Here is a 20,250-nt window from a genome sequence, read left to right as displayed (position 1 = left end):
TGTGCAGGTGTGGGGGGTGCGCAGGTGTGGGGGTGTGCAGGTGTGGGGGGTGCACAGGTGTGTGGGGGGTGCGCAGGTGTGGGGGGTGTGCAGGTGTGGGGGATGCGCAGGTGTGTGGGGGTTGCGCAGGTGTGGGGGGTGCGCAGGTGTGAGGGGGTGCACAGGTGTGTGAGGTGTGCAGGTGTGAGGGGGTGCGCAGGTGTGGGGGTGCGCAGGTGTTTGGGGTGCATAGGTGTGAGGGGTGCACAGGTGTGAGGGGTGTGCAGGTGTGTGAGGTGCACAGGTGTGTGTGGGTGCACAGGTGTGAGGGGTGTGCAGGTGTGTGTGGGTGCACAGGTGTGTGGGGCGCGCAGGTGTGTGGGGGTGCACAGGTGCGTGGGGTGCACAGGTGTGAGAGATGTGCAGGTGTGTGGGGTGCGCAGGTGTGTGGGGTGCGCAGATGTGTAGCCCGCGCTTTGGGGCCGCAGGAGAGGGAGATTTGAGAGAGGATGGCAGTAAAGGCTGCCCCCTGCGGGTGGGAGGGGTGTGGGAGGGGAGCTGGGATCCGGCGCTGGCGCGGTCAGAGAAGGGTGGGCGGTGGTTGGAGGGAGGCAGGGCATTGGCCTTGCTGGATCCCGCGCGCAGGCCTTCTCTGCTGGCGGAGGCTGCGAGGCCAGCCTCTGTCTGTCTGTCCGTCTGTCTGTTCGTCCGGGTGGTGCTCCAGGCTGCAGTCGGAGCAGGCAGTGGCGGTAGGTAGAGGAAATGGGACTTGACAGCCTGGGGCTGAGCGCCTGATCTTTTCTTGGCGATGCTCTGCCTCCCAGGAACCATCGCTTTTGGCTGTGGCCAGGCAGGACTGGGAAGAGCCCTGTGGCCCCTGCAGGTCAGGCCGCTGCACCCCCTACATCCGATCCGCCTCGCTGCCCAAGCGGGACAGCTTATTTGTGTTCCTTCAGATTTTGCCAGTGCCTTTGCACCCCTCTCCGAGAGTTACTCAGTTACCAGTGTTGGTTTTCTATTTCCAGAGCAAAGGCAGGTCCTCCCCTCCACGGCTTTCTCCACCCTAGCGGGGGCTGGGCCTCTGCCTTCCATCCAAGCCTGGGTCCAGGTCCCAGGGCCATGGCTCCCTCGGCTTTGTGGAGGAAGGCGGGCGGGGGGAGGCGGTAAGGGGGGGCACCTGACGGGGAGGGTGCCTCAGCTGTCCTTCATATCTTCTCCTGACCTCCAACCCCACCCTGCTTTCTCCTGGGCCGTTCCCATCAGCATGCTCTACCTCTCATCTCTAAAAGTATCCCTCTCCAGGATCCATCTTTGCTAGTCCATCGCGCTGACGCTTCCACAGCCGTCCTCCTCACAAGAGCAGGGCCACTTGCTGCCTCTACTTCCTCCCTCAGCCCCAGCCACTGCTCCACTGCAGCTCTTCACATGAAACTCGGCCTGAGGAGGGCTTCTGTGCCTCCCACGTCGTCTCCCAGCAGCCTGGACTCAACTGACTCCCCTCCCGAGGCCTTCTCTTTTCCCTTCTGCTCCCTCCATGTGGCGCTGTCCTTCTGGTTCCTTCTTGACTTGTCTGTGATTCCTTCTCAGGCCTCTTGGCAGGTTTCTCTTCAAAGTGACTGGAAAGCCAGTGCTGCGTGGACTTGGTACTGCCATCCCCTCTGCCGTATTTCTGTGGTTTAGACGCCATCTGTATGGTGGCAAACCCCATTCTTCCTCTGCGTTCTGACTTCCAGAAGCAGTTCCCCTGGACACTTCTGTTGGAGGCCTCGCAGACATTTCAACGTAAGGCATCCGGATGACAACCCTCGATCCCCCTCTGCCACCCCCTATCTAACCTGCCTCACCTTCTTCTTTCTAATTGCTGAAGACTGTGGTCCTTGGTGCTGCCTTACCTTTCACATCCAATATACCGTCCAGTCCACCAGATCCCACACAAAATGCACTTGCTTTTCCACCATTCATCTCAATGGCCACCATGGCCCTGGTTTTTCTAAGCCACCATCCTCTCTTACCTGGACTCCACAGTGGCCTCATGACTGGCCTGCCTGCTGCCAACCCTCAGCTCCTCCATTTCAATTTCCAGGAAGTATGAAGAATTGTCTTTTGGGGAAGATCACTTGAGGCCAGGACTTTCAGACCAGCCTGGGCAACATAGCTTGACCTCACCTATTAAAAAAAAAAAAAAAAAAAAATCAGCCAGGTGTGGTAGCGTGCACCTGTCGTCTCAGCTACTGAGGAGGCTGAGGTGGGTGGATCACTTAAGCCTGAGAGGTCCAAGCTGCAGTGAGCTGAGATTGCACCGCTGCACTCCAGCCTCGGTGACAGAGTAAGACCTTGTCTCACACAAACAAACAAACAAACAACCAGAACTGTATTTTAATAGCATTCAGTTCATGATCTCTTTTCTCCTGAAGCTTTAAGTGTGCCCATGCATATGTGCTGTGTGTGTGTTTGGAATGTTACCATAGCCTGTGAGGCCCTGAGTAATTCTGCCCTTTTCCCATTTTCCCAGTCTTATCTTATACCCTTTATCATTGACCAGGTGCTTGAGTCTTTCATTTCCCACTAGTCGAACTTCTTTCCCTACCATAGGGCCTAGAATCCCATCCTCCCCCAGTGTGTGCACGTGCGCACACACACACACATACACACACACACACACACACACTGAACTGGCCCCATTTTCATTCTTCACATCCACCTGTGTGTCATCTCTGCAGAGAAGTTTTCCTCACTGCCCTGTCCAAACCAGCCCTCCTCTTCTAATTTCTATTTCAGTCCTCTATTTAGTTTCTTTTCATAATAGCATGGATTGTACTTAGTAATAATTGTATTTATTTGTTTCTTCACTTTCACCTTTGCTGTTCACTCCAGAATGTAAACTCCACAGGGCAGGGGCTACGTCTGATGTTTCTGTCATTGTAACCCCAATGCTTAGCAGATGGCTTGGCGCTTGGTAGGTGTGCAATAAAAATGTGTTGGATGAGTGAATGAATAAATTAGTGAATGGTCCCAGCTGCTAAGGTCATTTAGGATCTGGTGGGACTGGAAGACAGGTATGGAGGAAGGGAAGACTGTGGTTGGTAGAAAGGCACTGCCTAAGTAGCCTTTCCAGACTTCGCAAATAAAACTACAGGATACCGGTTACATTTTGATTTCAGATAAACAATAATTTCTTTTAGTATAGGTACATCTGACATTCAAATTTAATTGGGCATCCTATATTTTATCTGGAGACTAGGTGAGTGAGGAGGGTGTGGTGGGAGGGGGTCCAGGCCTGATGGAGTAATGGGGCCCAGGGAGTGTGCAGAGCCCTGGGTTCAGGTGGAGCAGTTGTGGAAGCTAATCGGGCAAGAGCAGGGCACATCATCACAGCACACCCGTATGGGACACTCCCAGGGTGATCCTTGGCCCAAGAGAGAAATGAGGGGAAGAGGAAGCGCTGAGAGATGCTGAGAGCTGGGTGGGGCTGGGGGGAGGTGGGTCCTGGGGTGGGGGTGGGGACTCAGGTCCTTGCCCTTTGAAGGTGACAGACAGAACCTGTCAGATGCTTCCTTCTCCATGACCTTCTGACTTGCCAAATTTAGATCAACACATGCATATTGGATACCATAGAATGAGCTGGGCATTGTGCCAGGTACTGAGGGCACAGAGATAAGTGAGACTTGTCCCTGCCCTCAAGTGCTTAGTGCTTGAGCACTGGGCAACATGATGTGGCCCTGGAGGAAGCCATAACCGGTTCCACTGTCCCCCAAACCAAAGTCAGGTACCCTCTATTTCATCCTAAAACAACCCCACAAAGTAGTCATTATTACTGCCATTCCCTAAACAAGGAAATGGGTGCTCAGGTGATTCTGCAACTTAACAAAGGTTACACAAGAAGTCAGGGATGGAGTTGGGATGCAGTCTCCGTTTCTCGTTCCTTGAAGAACTCATCCCAGTTGGAGGGGCACGGCTCTTCAAGCCAGGTCAGGATCTAGTGGGGCTGGAGGAGGTAAGTAGAGGGAGGATTCTCCTGGGCTTGGCAGTACTGCCCTGCAACAAGGGCAGAGCACAGGCTTCAAGGGCCTCTTTATGCTGGGGCCCAGCAGGGCTGCCTGGACGTACAATAGGGAAGGCCATTAGCACATGTCCACTGATGTTCTGATCTTGCCTGCATCTCCATGTAACACGTGTGACATTGAACATATTGTCTACAGCCCTCACTCCTCTGGAGGCTCTAAACCCTGGGGAACATAAGCAGTGTGAGAGAAGGAGCTGGTGAAATGCTAACTCCATCAGGTGCAGTGATTTGCACTTGTAATCCCAGCATTTTGAGAGGGCGAGGCAGGAGGATCATTTAATCCCATGAATTTGAGACCAGCCTGGGCAATGGAGGGAGACCCCGTCTCGACAAAACATAAAAAAAAAAAAGTAGTCAGGCATGTTGGGGAGTGCTGCCTGTAGTCTCAGTTATTTGGGAGGCTAAGGCACGAGGATTTCTTGAGCCCAGCTGGTTGAGACTGCAGTGAGTCGTAATTGTGCCACTCCACTTCTGCCTGGTGACAGAGCAAGAATCTGTCTCAAAATAAACAAACAAACAAACGAATAAATAAATAAATAAATAAAGCTAACCCCACCCTGTTCCCCGAACCTTCAAGAAGCCAATCCTTCTAACTCTGGGGGTGCAGCTGGGCTCATGTTCCTTTGCTTGGAAATCTCTTAAACTAGGTTTGGCTTTGAGAGCTAATTCTTGCCCTCCTTCTCCCTCCAGGAAGGCCAGGACCTGGCTCCATTTTTACTGGTGGACTATCTTGGGCCTCAGAGACCTCTGGGGAGGGAGAGGCTATAATAGCTCACCTTGCTCCCCCTCCCCATGGTCTTCCATGCCCAAGAAGTAGAAACTCCTACCTAACTTTGTCCCTCCCAGTGGCATGTGTGGCAAGTCACTGTAGCCCAGGTCTCTGAGAATCAAGATGACCTTGGAACTTGCTGTTCAATGAATTCTTTTTCTGTCTTTCCAGTTCCCCGTGGCTCTATCTCTTTATTTTCCTTTGCATCATCTCTATGTCATTTCACAATTAGCAGATGCAGTTTGGGTATAGGGAATCCTCTCCTTGGGACCCTCTTAAGACTGACATGTGGGATTTCCTAGCTCTGGATCCAACACCTAACAAGTGAGTCTAAAAATCTACTTTGTGCCTTTTCCCAATAACATTTGATCTAGTTCTTAGGGCTCTCCCTGCACGTGCACACACACAGTCACACATACACACACTTGTACATACATATGCTCTCACCCATGCTTACACACACATTCACATGTACACACTAGCACACGGACTGCTGTCTGTAACACAAGGTGTTGGTGGTGTGTTGGGAAAGGAGCCTCTGTCACTGACAGGGAAAATTCTTCCTCAAGCACTTTGTTGAACAAACACCATGATGGGCCATTTGGGTTGTGGAAGGCAGTCTTTGCATGGAGTGAGCTTTGACTGAAACAGAGATAACCAACATAGGAATTTGTGGGTAAGGGATGGTTAGTTTAGAAGGAGACGAGAGGAAGGAGCCACAACTTGATAGGAGGCTTGAGTCCAAGTAGAATACAATTCCCCATGGTGGGAATATGGGGAGGGGAAAGAGCTGAAAGACTTTTAAGGACAAAGATTATAGTAATCAACATTATGACTGATTCTGTTATGCAGCAAAGAACTGCCCCTCAGTTACTTTCAGTTCTACAGTAGTCCACATGCAGTAGGCACCGCCTGGTCTTTGTGGTAACATCTTAGAGAAATTAAGAAATATGGGCTGAATTACATGTTTGAATCAATGGAGGTGGAGGTGGAAATGTCCACAAGAGGTAAGACATTAAAAAAAGAGATAAAATTCCATACAAGCAGGAACTTAGAGCCAGAAGTGACTGAAAGAAACATAAGCCCAACTCCATTCCCACCTCAAACATTCCTAGAGATATTAGGATTAGATACCCGGATTTCACACCATTTGTGGGATGAATGTCTGAGTACGTATTATCTCATTTCAACAAAGCTGAGTTACATGTAAATACACATATTAAATCACATCTGCGTTCACACTCACATGAGCATTACTTTTCTCTTCATAGAGCATGAATGAAGCTGTGATTTGGCAAGTATCAGGTTAATTTTACAAATGAAAACAGCCAAACCAGAATATTTAGGTTCAAAAATCACCACTGGCCTGAATGATCTGGTTTGGCCATCTATATTTAGCAAGTTAACCAGAAAAGTGCCAAAATCCTGCACTTGTGCTCGCCAGGTGCACTTTTAATCAGGTGGCCTAAATCCTTGCAGATACATAGGTATCTCTCCGCATGTTATTATTAAGTAGATCTCTCCACATATTATTACATCTAATGTATATTTGTAAGCAACTCCATGATTGTCCCAGATTATCTAGGACTGATCTTTCATACTAGGCTGGTTTTCTGCAGCTACCTATCATGTGACTGACCCTAAAAAGGAGGTCATGCTAGAAAAGGCCATTATTGCTTCTGTTCTTGTTATTGTTTCATTCTCTATTAATGCGTGCTCGGAAAATGCAATGAAATTTACTATTAGCCTAAATTGTACATAACTGGCCCGCCAGTTACCGAAAGAAAAAAATAAACACAATCCCAAATATAAAGCAACAAATGTGAAAATAAAGACATAAAGAAATAGGAAGAGAACAGTTACAATGGAAGCCTTTTGAGTCAAAAGAGAGATGTGGGGTTTTACCTTCGTTCTGCTAGGGACTTGTTTTGCAAATGTGTCAGTGTCATCATTTGTCCTACGACAGGGTGGGCCTAAGAGCTTTTGAGAATTGCCTTCCAGCTCTAAAATGCTAAGATGCCCTAAGAGTGTATGACCCAGGAAGATCATCCGGTGCTTACGAGGAGTGGTCTGATATGGTAGAAACAATGCTTCTCAGGCTTTCATGTGCATGTAAAATGCGAATTGCCAGGGGATCTTGTTGAAATGTAGACTCTGATTCATGAGGTCCAGGTTTGCAATTCCGTATTTCTAACAAGCTTCTAGGGTGAGCCAATGCTGCTGGTCTGTGGATCACACATTGAAAAGCAAAGGCATGAAACATATTAGGTCTGGAGTTAGAAGTCCCAGGCCTGTCCCTAGTTTCTTATCTTTGCTGAGCCTCAATTTCCTCTTTTGCAAAATAAAATTAAAAACTAAAATAAAATAAAATAAAAAAGTCTTAAATACATACATTCCGGAGGATGTTGTGAGACTCAAGGGAGATAACGCATTTGAAAGAACTTTATATCATAAAGTGCCTTACAAATGTTTGTTAGGATTGTTTTGAGGTTGCTGGGCTTTGCTGTCAAAGCCTCCTGGTGGCTGGGTGCTGCTGACATGGTGAGTGGGGCTGATGGAGTGATAGCAGCTCACAACCTTGCATCCGTTCCATGGTGCACTCACGTGAAGCTGTTTCTCTGGAAGCTGTTATTTACTGAGCCAGATGCTATGTGTCTCTCCCTCCGCTCTCTGATTGCTAGTCTGCTTGTGCTCCTGGCCCTGACCCAGAGAGGCCACATGGCTTCCAGCTGTGCTGGGGCATCCAGAATGCATTCCTGCTTGTGGGCTCTCCCTTCAGCTGACCACATGCTCAGGGCTGGCCCTGGGTGGGACTCTACATTAGGCAGTTTTCTCTGCCAGTTTTTTCCCTCAGGCAGCCAGTGCCTTCGTGCCTTCCTGCCCCTGTGCCCTCAGCTCACTCCACCCAACCTGCCCCCATCAAATGCTCATGTCAGGAAATCATCTGATATATGGATTCACACCGAGTTAGCAATGCCTGATAAGACTTGGGGTGAACTCTTCACAGGGTACAAAGTCAAGATGGCAGTCAGAACCACAAGGGAATGGCTCAGGGCTAGGTGCCTGGAAAGGGTCACATTTTTGGAGATCCTAGTCTTCAGTGTCCTGGATCTGTATGCCTTACCATTTTCCATTTGCAGCCAGAAACGCTCAAACTTTGCTGTGTTCCTGATCTTGCTCCTGACCCGTATGAGTGTATCTGTGAAAGCCAAGATTAAGTCCTTTGATTTTGTAGACTGATGGGAGAATCTGGCAGGTCCGACTTTCTTAGCCATGAAGATGCTTGGGCACAGCTACCATGATTGATCTGCTTCCTGCATGTGATAGTCATGGCAGCTGAAACTCATATGTGGGACCTGTGTGTCCTGGCACTGAACACCCTCCCTGGCAGCTATAACACTACCCCTTCCTTTCTTGTTCAAGCGAATTTCATCTAAGTAAATGAGAGTATTATTATAAAGATAATTTTGATTTGCTCTGATTATTATTTTTCAAGTTTTCTTAAACTTCGGTCCTTTTCTTTTTTTGAGACAGAGTCTCAATCTGTCACCCAAGCTGGAGTTCAGTAGTGAGACCTCGGCTCACTGCAACTTCTGCCTCCTGGGTTCAAGCCTCCTGGGTTCGAGCGATTCTCATGTCTCAGCCTCTCCAGTAGCTGGAATTACAGGTGTGTGCCACCATGCCCAGCTAATTCTTTTCTTTGTATTGTTGGTAGAGATGGAGTTTTGCCATATTGGCCAGGCTGGTCTGGAACTCCTGACCTCAGATGATCCGTCCGCCTCAGCTTCCCAAAGTCCTGGGATTACAGGTGTGAGCCACCGCGCCCAGCCAACTTTTATTCTTTTCTTAACGTCAGTAACAAATAGCAGCATTTAATTCTTGACTCTCTGTTCACTCCAATATTGGAGCCATAGACAATCTACTCAAGAAGGGGATTTGATTCCATACACCAATCCCACTGAATACCTATTATGTACCAGGCTGCCAACCTTTGAAGATACAAAGATAATTAAGACATGGGCACCACATTGCCAACAGCAAAGGGAGAGGGGGACTTGCCTTCTACGGACATAATATCCTCTAGGCTTTTATCATATCAACAGTACCTCTAGGCCAGGTAGAGTGGCTCACGCCTATAATCCCAGCACTTTGGGAGACCAAGGCAGGAGAATTGCTTGAGCACAGGAATTTGAGATCAGCTAGGCAGCATAGTGAGACTCTGTCTCTACAAAAAATTTAAAAATTAGCCGGATATGGTGGCATGTGCCTGTGATCCCAGCTACTCGGGAGGCTGAGGCAGGATCATTGACTGAGCCCAGGAGGTTGAGGTTACAGCAAGCCATGATTACACCACTGCACTCCAGCTTGGGTGACAAAGCAAGATCCTATCTCAAAAAACAAAACAGAAAAATAGTACCTCTACTTGCCTTTAAGGCTCTTTCTGCCCCTCTTTCATTCCTTTTCCTTCCTAGATAAATCTTGCTTTTTGCTTTTTTAAAGTTTGTCAGGTTTATTAATTCTCTCAGAACCCAACTTTCGAGTTTGTCATTATTGTTTCCTGATTCATTGTTTTGCTTTTTTGTTTCTTTCTACTTTCTTTGAACGTTCTCAGTTTTTGAATTGAAAATGTAGCTCAGTAACATTTAATCCTATTTTCTAATCACATTTAAAACCATACATTTTCCTATAAAAACTATTTTCAGCCTGGCGTGGTGGCTCACGCCTGTGATCCCAGCACTTTGGGAGGCCGAGGTGGGCAGATCACGTGGTCAGGAGATCCAGACCATCCTGGCCAATACAGTGAAACCCTATCTCTAGTAAAAATACAACAAATTAGCTGGACATGGTGACGCGTGCCTGTAGTCCCAGCTACTTGGGAGGCTGAGGCAGGAGAATTGCTTGAACCTGGGAGGCAGAGGTTGCAGTGAGCTGAGATTGTACCACTGCTCCAGCCTGGGCGACACAGCGAGACTCTATCTCAAAATTTTAAAAAAACACTATTTTCACGCATCCACAAATTTTGATGTGTATTGTTTTCATTATTATTTGGTTGTAACAATTTCGTAACCATAATTATATTTCTTTGGTTTAAATCATTTAGGGGAGCACTAGAAGTTTTCCAAATAAATACTTTATCTTCTTGAAATTGAATTTTTATTTCACTTTATTATGGTCACAGAACATATAAACTTTTTTGGGTGTTTTTTGAGAAGTGCTTTAGGATTTACTTTTATAAATATTTTGTCATCTGTTCTTAAAAAAAGTGTGTCTTGTCCATTTTGGGGAGTAAGATTCTATATACATCTAACAACTCAGGACTTAATAAGTTTTGTTCAAATTATTTCTATTCTTATTTGATTTTTAGCTTCTTAAGCTTCTTATTTCTAAAATGATGAATAGAAATCTCCTACTCCGTGTATTTGTTAATTTCTCCTTGTAATTATCTCAATTTTTGCTTAATATATTTCAAGCCTATATTGCTAAATGCATGCAGATTTAGTCTTATGGTATCTTCCTGATATAGTATCTTTAAGTAATGATCTTCTTTATCCCTATAATGCTTGTGGGGTGTTTTTTGTTTGTTTTGCTTTAGACTCTGTTTGTTCTGATATTAATATTGCTACAGCAACCTTTTTTTAAATATCATTTCCGCTAAAAACATTTTTGTGTTGTTACGGATTGTGAACAAAATAGATGGACTTTTTAAATCCAGTCTGAAAATCTCTATCCTTTAGCAGATACGTTATACACACAGTGACTCTCTTAGTATTCCGGGTTTTAAGCTGGAAGTATCCAGAGGAACTGAAGATGTCATTGCCATTCCCAGGAAAATGAACATGAATTATTCTCTCATAATTCTCCTGAGAGAATTGCCTGGGAATTGTCAAATTCCCTGGCCTTGGAACTGACCTCATCTTGAGCTTATTTTACCGTTCTCTTCCACTTCAAGTGCAGTCATCCAGTATGCCACCAGCATCTATTAGCCCTGGACGTGTCCCAGGTACTTCTATTGCCCACTGCTTGGCTCACACAATCCAAAGGAGGATTTTTTTTTTTTTTTTTTTTTTTTTTTTTTTTTTTTTTGAGACAGAGTCTCAAGGTTTTTTTTTGAGACAGAGTCTCATTGCCCAGGCTGAAGTACAGTGGCGTGATCTCGGCTCACTGCAACCTCCGCCTTCTGGGTTCAAATGATTCTCGTGCCTTAGCCTCCTGAGTAGCTGGGATTACTGCCATGCCTGCCTAATTTTTGTAATTTTAGTAGAGATGGGGTTTCACTGTGTTGACCAGGCTGGTCTTGAACTCCTGGCCTCAAGCGATCTGCCCACCTTGGCCTCCCAAAGTGTTGGGATTACAGGCATGGGCCACTGCGCACGGCCATAGGAGAATAATTTACTTGGGGTGTCCATGTCCTTCAGCATGTGGGAGGAATGGACAAAAGAGTTGACTCAGTTCAGTAGTCAACACCCAACTGGTTACTGAACCCCACTCAGTTCAGTAAGCAAAAGTGAGCCCTCTTGGCATCTACAAGTCTGAGCCAACCCTTTGCTCTCCCAGGCTTTATCCACCTGAATCTTCCTCTGTCCTCTTCTCCCTGAGTTGCTGTGGTTTCTCCCATCCCATAGTTTCCTCCACAACCCTCCCGCCTTGCATGCACAGGCAAACATACACACACGTGTGCAGATTCCTATGCTGGCTTCAGTATAACTGGGTAGGGAGGAATTTGCTTTGAAGAGTCTCATTGGCAGGAATGTCTCTACTTTTCTTTGAAGTCAGAAAAGCAAATATTTTTGTTTGGGGAGTAGGCAAGTGGGGAAAGGTGTAGTAAGTGGGGAAAGGTGAAGTGTAGGTAGATACCCTGATCAGGTGAGCTAATGGCATGAGTGGGAGAGATTCAAGCAGCACCATAGTTACTCCGTTGTGAGTCCTATGTTTCCTGCCCATAGCAGGGTTGCGTTTAGAGTCTCCAGCTCTCTTCCCAACCAACCTGAACTTGGACCTCAGAAGAGTAAGCTTGGACTTGACTGGGAGGTGATATCGCTTCTCACATTCCCACCTTAGTGGCTTAGGAGCTTGAAACTGTGGAGGAGGCGTAAGAATCTGTGGTCTGGGGAAGATTGAGGCTGAAAGCCCTGAATGGTAGGAGGCAAGGGCCCTGGTGTTCGTGTAGCACCTGAGGAGTGTGCAGGGAGTGCAATACAGCTACATCAACAGGGGCCTGAGAGACCTTGGGAACAGAAGAGCACACACCTGTTCTCAATGCTGTACTACCTGTTAGCCCAGCAAGAGCTCTCTTAGGGCCTAATCAGATGCCAGGTGAAGTGCAGGGACCCAGGGAAACAGGAGTGACAGAGCCTGCATGTGGGAGTGATTTGAAGGGTGTAATGAAGGGGACTTTTTAGTATCATTAGGGCCATCATCATCACTCAACCACCACTGAACTGTTAGAGTCCAAAGACCAGCTCATCAGAGACTCTCCTTGGGACCGTGGTTGGTTTCCATTCCTTCCTTTCCATTCCATGCCTTTCTGTTGGTGAGAAATGATGGAAAGGATCAGATTTACTTGATAACAAGAGGGTTCTCAGAAACTATAACCTGTGCTTAGGAACCAGACAACCTCATTAAAAATACATGTTCACAAATCATTGACTGAAAATGATACCCTAAACAATGCTCTGTGGCCAATCATCCTAGTTTTCAGTACTCAAGGATAGGGTAAAAGGCAGTACTGGTGTGGGTGGGCGCATCTGTACAGCACTTTCCACTGCTTAAGCTGAGACCAAAGCTTCCACATGTGCTGTTACCTGGAGCAGGAACTCTTTAGCCTTCTCACCTAAAATGGGAACTGGGGCATCTTTTCACTTGGTAAGGTCCTCCTTCACTTTGGTTCATCCCCAAGCATGCTGCGGTATAACCAAGCCACCTAGCACTACCTGGTTAAGGCTGGCCGGGATGGAAAGAACCAGATAAGGATAGCATTCTTGGCCCTGGGAGCAGGGCAACAAGAACTCCAGGTGGGGGGCAGCAGCCCACAGCACAGAGTGGCATGCGTCTTGATTCCAGGATCCTTTTATCCCCCTGGATCTCAGGTTTTCCCCAGGCACCTAGAACACAAACCCAGATCTCCTGATGAACTCTGTGCAGACATCACCCTTGTGTTACCCACTTGCTCAGCTGAGAACAGACTCGAGGTTTGTCTGCAGCATCTTGGAGATGTGGAAGTGCTTTCTGTCCCCCCTTGACTTGCCTTGGGCCCTATCTCCTCTGGTGGGGATGGAAAGGCAAGTTGTCGGGAGCGGAAGGTACATTGAATTCTCAGAGAGCACCTAGATATCAGTCCCACTCAGAGTAGGCAAACAGAGCTCTGGAAGAAAGCATCTCAGCAGCAGTGTGTGGGTGGGTCTCTTCCTCCTCAGCACCCGGTGGTTAGAGTAATTGGCACAATTACTGATTACCACCATGGCAGGTGAGATTGTAATTGGGCTTGGGCTGGGGGTGGGTGGGCAGACCTGAACCTAATGAAGGGGGTTTAGGAAACTGAAAGCTGGCTTGTTGATAGGGAAAGCTCCTGCACCTGGCGCCTCCAGGCGGCAGAATCTGCTCCAGGGAACACCTTGGGGCTTGGAGTTAGGGGCTAGGGCAAGGATGGAGGGGTTGATGGTGGGCAGAGATCCTCAGCTTTTGGTCGCCTGTAGACAGTGCTTTGTCTTTCTGACAATGATACTAATAAACGCTAAGTCACATCTGGCCCTTGGTTTGTCTTTGGACATCAAACCTGGGAGGCTCTGATGATGGCTACCTATTGTCATTCAGGCCCCATGCCCCTACCCACCTCTCCTGCCTTCACTAACGGGTCCAGAGGTCTCGCTGCAGGCTTTGTGCCAAGCTCAAAGGTCTGAGAGCCCTGGGGAGCCATGGAGGAAGTGGTTGGCCTGGGCAATGATGCCTATGTATGCGTCTCGCCTGTGGTCTCAGGCAGGCTGCAGAGGCCACAGGGCAGCATGGTCTTGGGCTCAGCTTCCCCCCTCCCTGCTGGCCACACTGACCTGGGCCTCCCAATCCCATCTTGGTCTAGTGTCCCTGTGTCTGGAGACCCAATGAAGAGGGTCTGATTGTGAAAGTTTGGGGCCAGACTTCTATTGCGGGGGTTTCTTTGGGCTCAAGAGAGAATTTGGGCCACAGGGTAAACAAGTTGAGTTCCTGGGAAGAAGTGCCCTGAACCAGCTGTTTGAGGTTGAAGGAGAGGTCCCATTGTCCTGGGCCAGGCCACACAGAATTATCTGCAGGAAGCAGAGACTGCACTTTCGCCATAGGATATGTACTCCTTTTGCGGCTAACACGTCCTCTGGCTCTTTATTGAGGACTTCAGTCTGCCTCATCTCTGCCCCCAGTCATAGACCTGGTCCTTAATGTCTCACAGGTCTGCAGAAACACCACCTCAGTGAGCCCAGTGGCTGAGGCCAGCTCTGGGGTTGAGCAAGAGATGAGAGATAATACGTAACCTTTTAGAGCCAAAAGGTTGAGAGGAGGCAGGGGGTTGTCCGAGTTGGACAAGGAAGCCTCGTGGTGTCTGTAGCAGGATTTGGGTCACTGAAGGGCTCCATCTGCCCTAATAGCACTAACTGCAGCTCTTCACCAAAATTAATTTTTAAGTGTCCATATGTGACCCAGGTCATGGCAAAGTCAACATCATGCCTAGGCCAATGAGCCTCTTGGTTCCCTTACCTCAGGTTATTCTCTGTTCCTCACTCTCATCTCCCTCTCGGATCCATTCTCACCTTTCTCTGTCCTGTTCTGTGTCCCAGGAGGCTGGCTCTCTGGACTACGTCTGGGTTGGTCAGAAACTTTCCTAGGATCCTTCTAAGCCTAAGGAAGATATTTTGGGAAAAGAATGTCCTTATTTAATGGTGGAAAAAAACCCAGTGTGATTCTTGCTGTTCTAGTAAATTTATCAATCCCCTATAATTTTCTTGACCCCAAAGATAACAAGTTGTGCTCTTAAAGAAGGGCTTAACCACATCCTTCCCTTTTGTGATCTCTTTGCTGCCCTTCTCCCTCCAAAACACAGGCTTACAGACCTGGCAGAAATAGTCAGTCCAGCCCACAATTCCAAGCATGGTTTCCCACCACTCTGAACATGTAGATCCTAAATAGTTCAGACTCCGATCTCTGGGAAGCCCCTAATGTCCCTTGGCCAGAGGCTCCCACAATGACATATGATACCCTCGTTTATTCCTCCAAACCTTCTCCTGTTATGGGAGGTGGCTGTACTCACAGAGGGTCCCTAAATATAAAGGGCCAAGATATGAGCTTCGCTGTCGTGGGAGCCTTTCCTCTTTCAGATCATTCCTTTTTTGGGTACCACTGGCAAGGGTATAGCCATAGCAATGGTGCCAGCATCAAAAGTGGTCTTGGTTGAGTTCATACATGGCCCAGGTCATGGCAAAGTCAATATCATGGCAAGGCCAATGAGCCTGTTGGTTCCCTTACCTCAGGTTATTCTGTATTCCTCACTCCCACCTCCCACTCGGATCCATTCTCATCTTTTTCTGTTCCGTTCTGTGTCCCAGAAGGCTGGCTCTCTGGACTATTCCTCCATGGACTCCCTCACTGAATGGCTTCGGACGGGGTCCAGCAGGGGAGGCACTTTCAGGGGATCCAAGGGCCAGAGGAAAGGGAGGCCAAGTATTCCTTCCTCCTTCTCCTTGCTCCAGGGCCAAGTCTCTGTGCAGTGACTGCAGTTCCTGCCAGGCATCCCATTCTCCATGGTTCCAGCTCTCTCTGGGCTCTGGTTGCTATTTCTTTCCTCATCCCTTGGGCCATTGAGATCAAGGTGGTAATGATTTCCTGACATTCCTACAGTCCATTTTCATTCCCTTAACCTTGCCTATGCCTCTGTCAATTGACTTTTCTTCAAGGTATCTTCATTTGACCCCTCTGGGGTGAATTGTATTTTCTGTTAGGGCCCTGATGGATACATCTCACCTCCTTCATTTTCCAAACAGATAGCACTTGCATGACCACTGGGATCCTTGTGTCAGTGCTCAGAGCTTCACTACCATTGCTGTCTAAATGAAACATCCAGGCTCTGGTCCACTCCATTTCTCCCATTTGTAGACGTCGATTCCACTCTCTCTCCTCATCAGCCAGTCCCTCTGTGGAGAGGAGAGCTGGTGGTTGATGCTGGTGGACTGGGGCAGGAGGACATTGCCTTTGCCATGACTGCACAGCTGTCTTCCCACCATAGCTGTCTCGCCACATTGGCAGGCAGGGCTCCTGGGGATTCTCTTACCTCAAGGGGAAAAGTGCAAATAGTGAAGGGCAAGATGATACAGATAGATAAAAACAGAAATGAAAAAAAGAGAAAAGAAAGACAGATGATATTTCCATGCCAGGCAGGAGGTGATGTAGCTTCCAAGGGGAAGGGGAGGTAGAACATGGTGCTCAAGGATAAAGCCCAAACTCCCTAACACACATGAAAATAAATGACTTCCCACTCTGACTCAAACAGCTTTGTAGACTCTCCATGCCACTCCTTTCCCACTAATACACTGATATGCCTGAAGATACTGAGACCCTTGCTCTCCCCTAAAGTCTCTGAGTGCTCCATATCGTCTTGCTCATGCTCTTCCCTCTGAATAGAAAACCGTTTGCATTTGTTTTCTAGTGCTGTATAATAAGTACCACAGCCTAATGATAAATAGCATCCATGTATTAAGTCACTGCTCTGTAGGCCAGAAGTCCAGGTGGACCCCGCCAGGTTATCTGTTTGGAGTCTCATAAGGCCAAAATTCATGTCGCCTGGGTAGGCTCTTTCTGGAGGCTGTGGGGAAGAATCTGCTTCCAACTTCATTCAGGCTGTTGGCAGAATTCAGTTCCAGTGGCTGCAGGACTGAGGTTCTTGTTTCTTGGCTGGCTGTCACTGGGGTCTCCCTCGAGTCTGTAAAGCCATTCGCATTGCTTCTCCTGTGGTTCCTCCATCTTCAAATCAGCAATGGTATATCAAGCCCTTCTCATGCCTCAAGTCTCTCACTTATTCTTCTATCACCAGCCAAATACAATGCCTGCTTTCACAGGGCTCATGTGATTAGATAAGACCCACCTGGATAATCTCCATTTGCCATATAATCATGGGAGTTAGACCATGGGGTGAAGGTCATGGGGCCATCCTAAAATCTACTTATCTCACTTTCTCTCCTTAGTTCAAATGTTAACCCCTCCATGAAGCCTTCTTGGTCTCTTCACTCAGAATTAACAGCTCTCCTAGAGCTTCACTGACTCTTGACTAGACCTCTTATGATGTATTAATGAGGTATTTGAGAGTAGGAACTGTATGTTTCTCATCTTTGTATCTTCTATTGCACCAATGCCCATCACTTAGTAGGTATTCAATAAACATCTATTGAAAGAAAGGAAGGAAGGAGGGAGGGAGGGAAGGAATGAAGGAGTCAAGGAAGGAGTCAAGGAAGGAAGGGAAGAGAAAGAGGCTACCGAGACCCAAGACATAATGATAAGGACCTGAAAGGTCATCTGGTTTGAAGGGTCACATTTCTGTAAAGATATTGAGGGTACTTGAGGTCAATCCATTTTCTCTTTCCTTCCTTCCTTCCTTCTTTCCTTTCTTCCTTCCTTCCTTCCTTCCTTCCTTCCTTCCTTCCTTCCTTCCTTCCTTCCTTCCTTCCTTCCTTCTTTCCTTCCTTCCTTCCCTCCCTCCCTCCCTCTCTCTCTCTTTCTTTCTTTTTCTTTCTTTCTCTCTCTCTCTCTCTTTCTTTCTTTCTCTCTCTCTCTCCTTTCTTTCTTTTTGACAGAGTCTCTCTCTGTCACTCAGGCTGGAGTGCAATGGTGTGATCTCAGCTCACTGTAACCTCTGCCTCCCGGGTTCAAGCAATTCTCCTGCCTCAGCCTCCCAAGTACCTGTGATTACAGGCACCCGCCCCTATGCCTGGCTAATTTTTTTTATTTAGTGGAGACAGGCAATCTTTCACCATGTTAGCCAGGCTGGTCTTGAACTCCTCACCTCAGGTGATTACCTGCCTCGGCCTACCAAAGTGCTGGGATTACAGGCGTGAACCACTGCACCAGGCCTCAATCCATTTTCTTAAGCTGCTTCCTCCTCCTCCTCCTTCTCCTCTTTCTTCCTCTTCAAACTTGATTTGAAAAAGTTTCAGACTTGGCACTTATTGCTCACCACTCTCAGAGGCAGTACTACTCCCAAGAACTAATGTTTTATAACTTTGTTTCCCAGCAAAGTGCATGATCAATTCAAAAGAGCCAATTCAAGAGGTTTGTCCTCAATAAGTAAGCCCAGTGGTCATTCCTTCTCTCGCAGGGCAGATGACAATAGGACAGACCATGAAGGACAAATTCTGGAGGTATGGGAATGTTTTCAGTTTCAGGCAGATATGAACCAGGCGAGATCCCTGAGTTTAGCACCAAGGTTTTGAGGGGGATGAGAGAAGTCCAACCCTTTTCTATTTGGAAAAATCATACATTTTGATAATAGGTTGTTAGATTTCTTGTCTTTATGCCATCAACTGAGGAGTCGGGGCAATGATCCTATTAATACAATCCTTCTCTTTCTTTAGTAATAAGGCATGGCTAGACACACTCCTTCAGATAAGGCAAGTAGCACCAATCAAGTGGCCCAGCTGGGCCCCATGTGCGGCCCCTCTTGGAGGAGTTCTGAGCTGACCCTTGCTGGTTCTTTTCTCATGTTTCCAGTTTCTGCTTCTTCCTACCCCAGACCCAGGTACGAAAATGGAGATGGGTGACCTAGATAGGGAAATACATTCTTTTCATGCATCAACATTTTTAAAAATGTAATATGTGTATATGGTAAAAAGCCAAGTGAAACAGAAAGATGAGATGAAAAGTAAAAATCTCCCTCAACACATCCCTCACCTGACCCATGTTTCTCTCTCTAAAGCCCATCAGTGTTGATAGTTTCTTACATCTTTTTCTTTAAAAAAAAAAAAAAATGTATCGTGCCTGCATTTTACACTCAATCATAATACCTCTGCAGCTAGTACATGGTTTAATTGGAGGCTTATTTCCGCAAAGATCGTGTTCTCTCCTCTGAACTATTAAGTCAATTTAGAAACATTTAGAAAAGCTATTTTTCAAGCAAATTAAAGTGTTGAACCTGTTTACAGTTCATCCAAGACAAAGACGAAATGTTATTTTAACTCCCCCAAGATAGCAGCTTCCTCTCCCTCCAGCCCATGAGCCTTTCTCGATTCCCAGTTCACCTTTCTCCTGCCCAGGTAAAAGCAGTTAAGACATTTAAAAAGACATATTTGCAAAGGCATATCAGTATCTCCCCCACAGAAGATAAAGTGGACGCAAAAACCTCCTCAGCACGTTCTCAGTCTGTCCTGATTTCAGTCCCTGTTGGGGGTGATAAGTTTTCTGTTTATAAATAAAACTTCAGCAGAAGCAAATGGGTCTAATGCTAGGTACAACTGGAGTGAGAAAGACCTTAATTCAAAGACATGTCTTTTTTTTTTTTTTTTTTTTTTTTTTTGAGACAGGGTCTTGCTCTGTTGTCCAGGCTGGAGTACAGTGGTGTGAACAACTCACTGCAGCCTCTACCCCTTGGGCTCAAGTGATCCTCCTACCTCAGCCTCCTGGGTAGCTGGGAGTACAGGTGTGCACCACCATGCCCGGCTAATTTCTGTATTTTTTGTAGAGATGGGATCCCACTATATTGTCCAGGCTGGTCTCGAACTCCCGGGTTCAAGCAACCCACCTGCCTTGGCCTCCCAAAGTCCTGGGGTTACAGGTGTGAGCCACTGTGCCCAGCCTCAGAGACATATCCCAAGAGAGATCTACTCATCTAGATATTGGGGCAATCTTGGGCAAAATTCTCCATCTACTTATTACTACTTACTTCCAGGATCTTTTCCATTCCCAGCCTCATTATCTATACATCTTTGCTCTGTTTATAGCCTCATGAGTCCTCCCAACTCTCTTATTCTCTAAACTAGCTTTCAGGCAGAATCTAAAATTCATTTAGGTACAAAGTCATGTATAAAACCTAAAGCAGTGTCTCCAAAAGTATGAGCAATGGAAAAATTTCCCACTTGATGCTTCAAGGTATACTTCCAATAGGTTTGGAAAACCCCACACACTATGTCTCTTGCTTGAAGTGTTCCGATACAGATTTGCTCATGGAAGATCCTGAGAAGGTCCTGTATTGAAGAAATCTACTTAATATTGGTTCATCCATTCTTTCAAATATTTACAGAGTTCCTACAGTGTGCCGGGGTTATTCTAGACACCAGACCGATGGCAATGAATGAGATCTATATGGTTTTTAATTTAAATTGGAAGAGCAGATAATGCACAATTACAACTCATAGTTTCAAATAGTGTTAAAGACTGCCATAAAGAGTGATGTGGTAAGGGTGTCTACCTTAGATGGAGTGGGCAGGAAAGACCC

This window comes from Chlorocebus sabaeus, chromosome 11, assembly GCF_047675955.1.
Source record: "Chlorocebus sabaeus isolate Y175 chromosome 11, mChlSab1.0.hap1, whole genome shotgun sequence".
NCBI lineage: Eukaryota > Metazoa > Chordata > Mammalia > Primates > Cercopithecidae > Chlorocebus > Chlorocebus sabaeus.
This window is presented reverse-complemented; position numbering follows the sequence as displayed.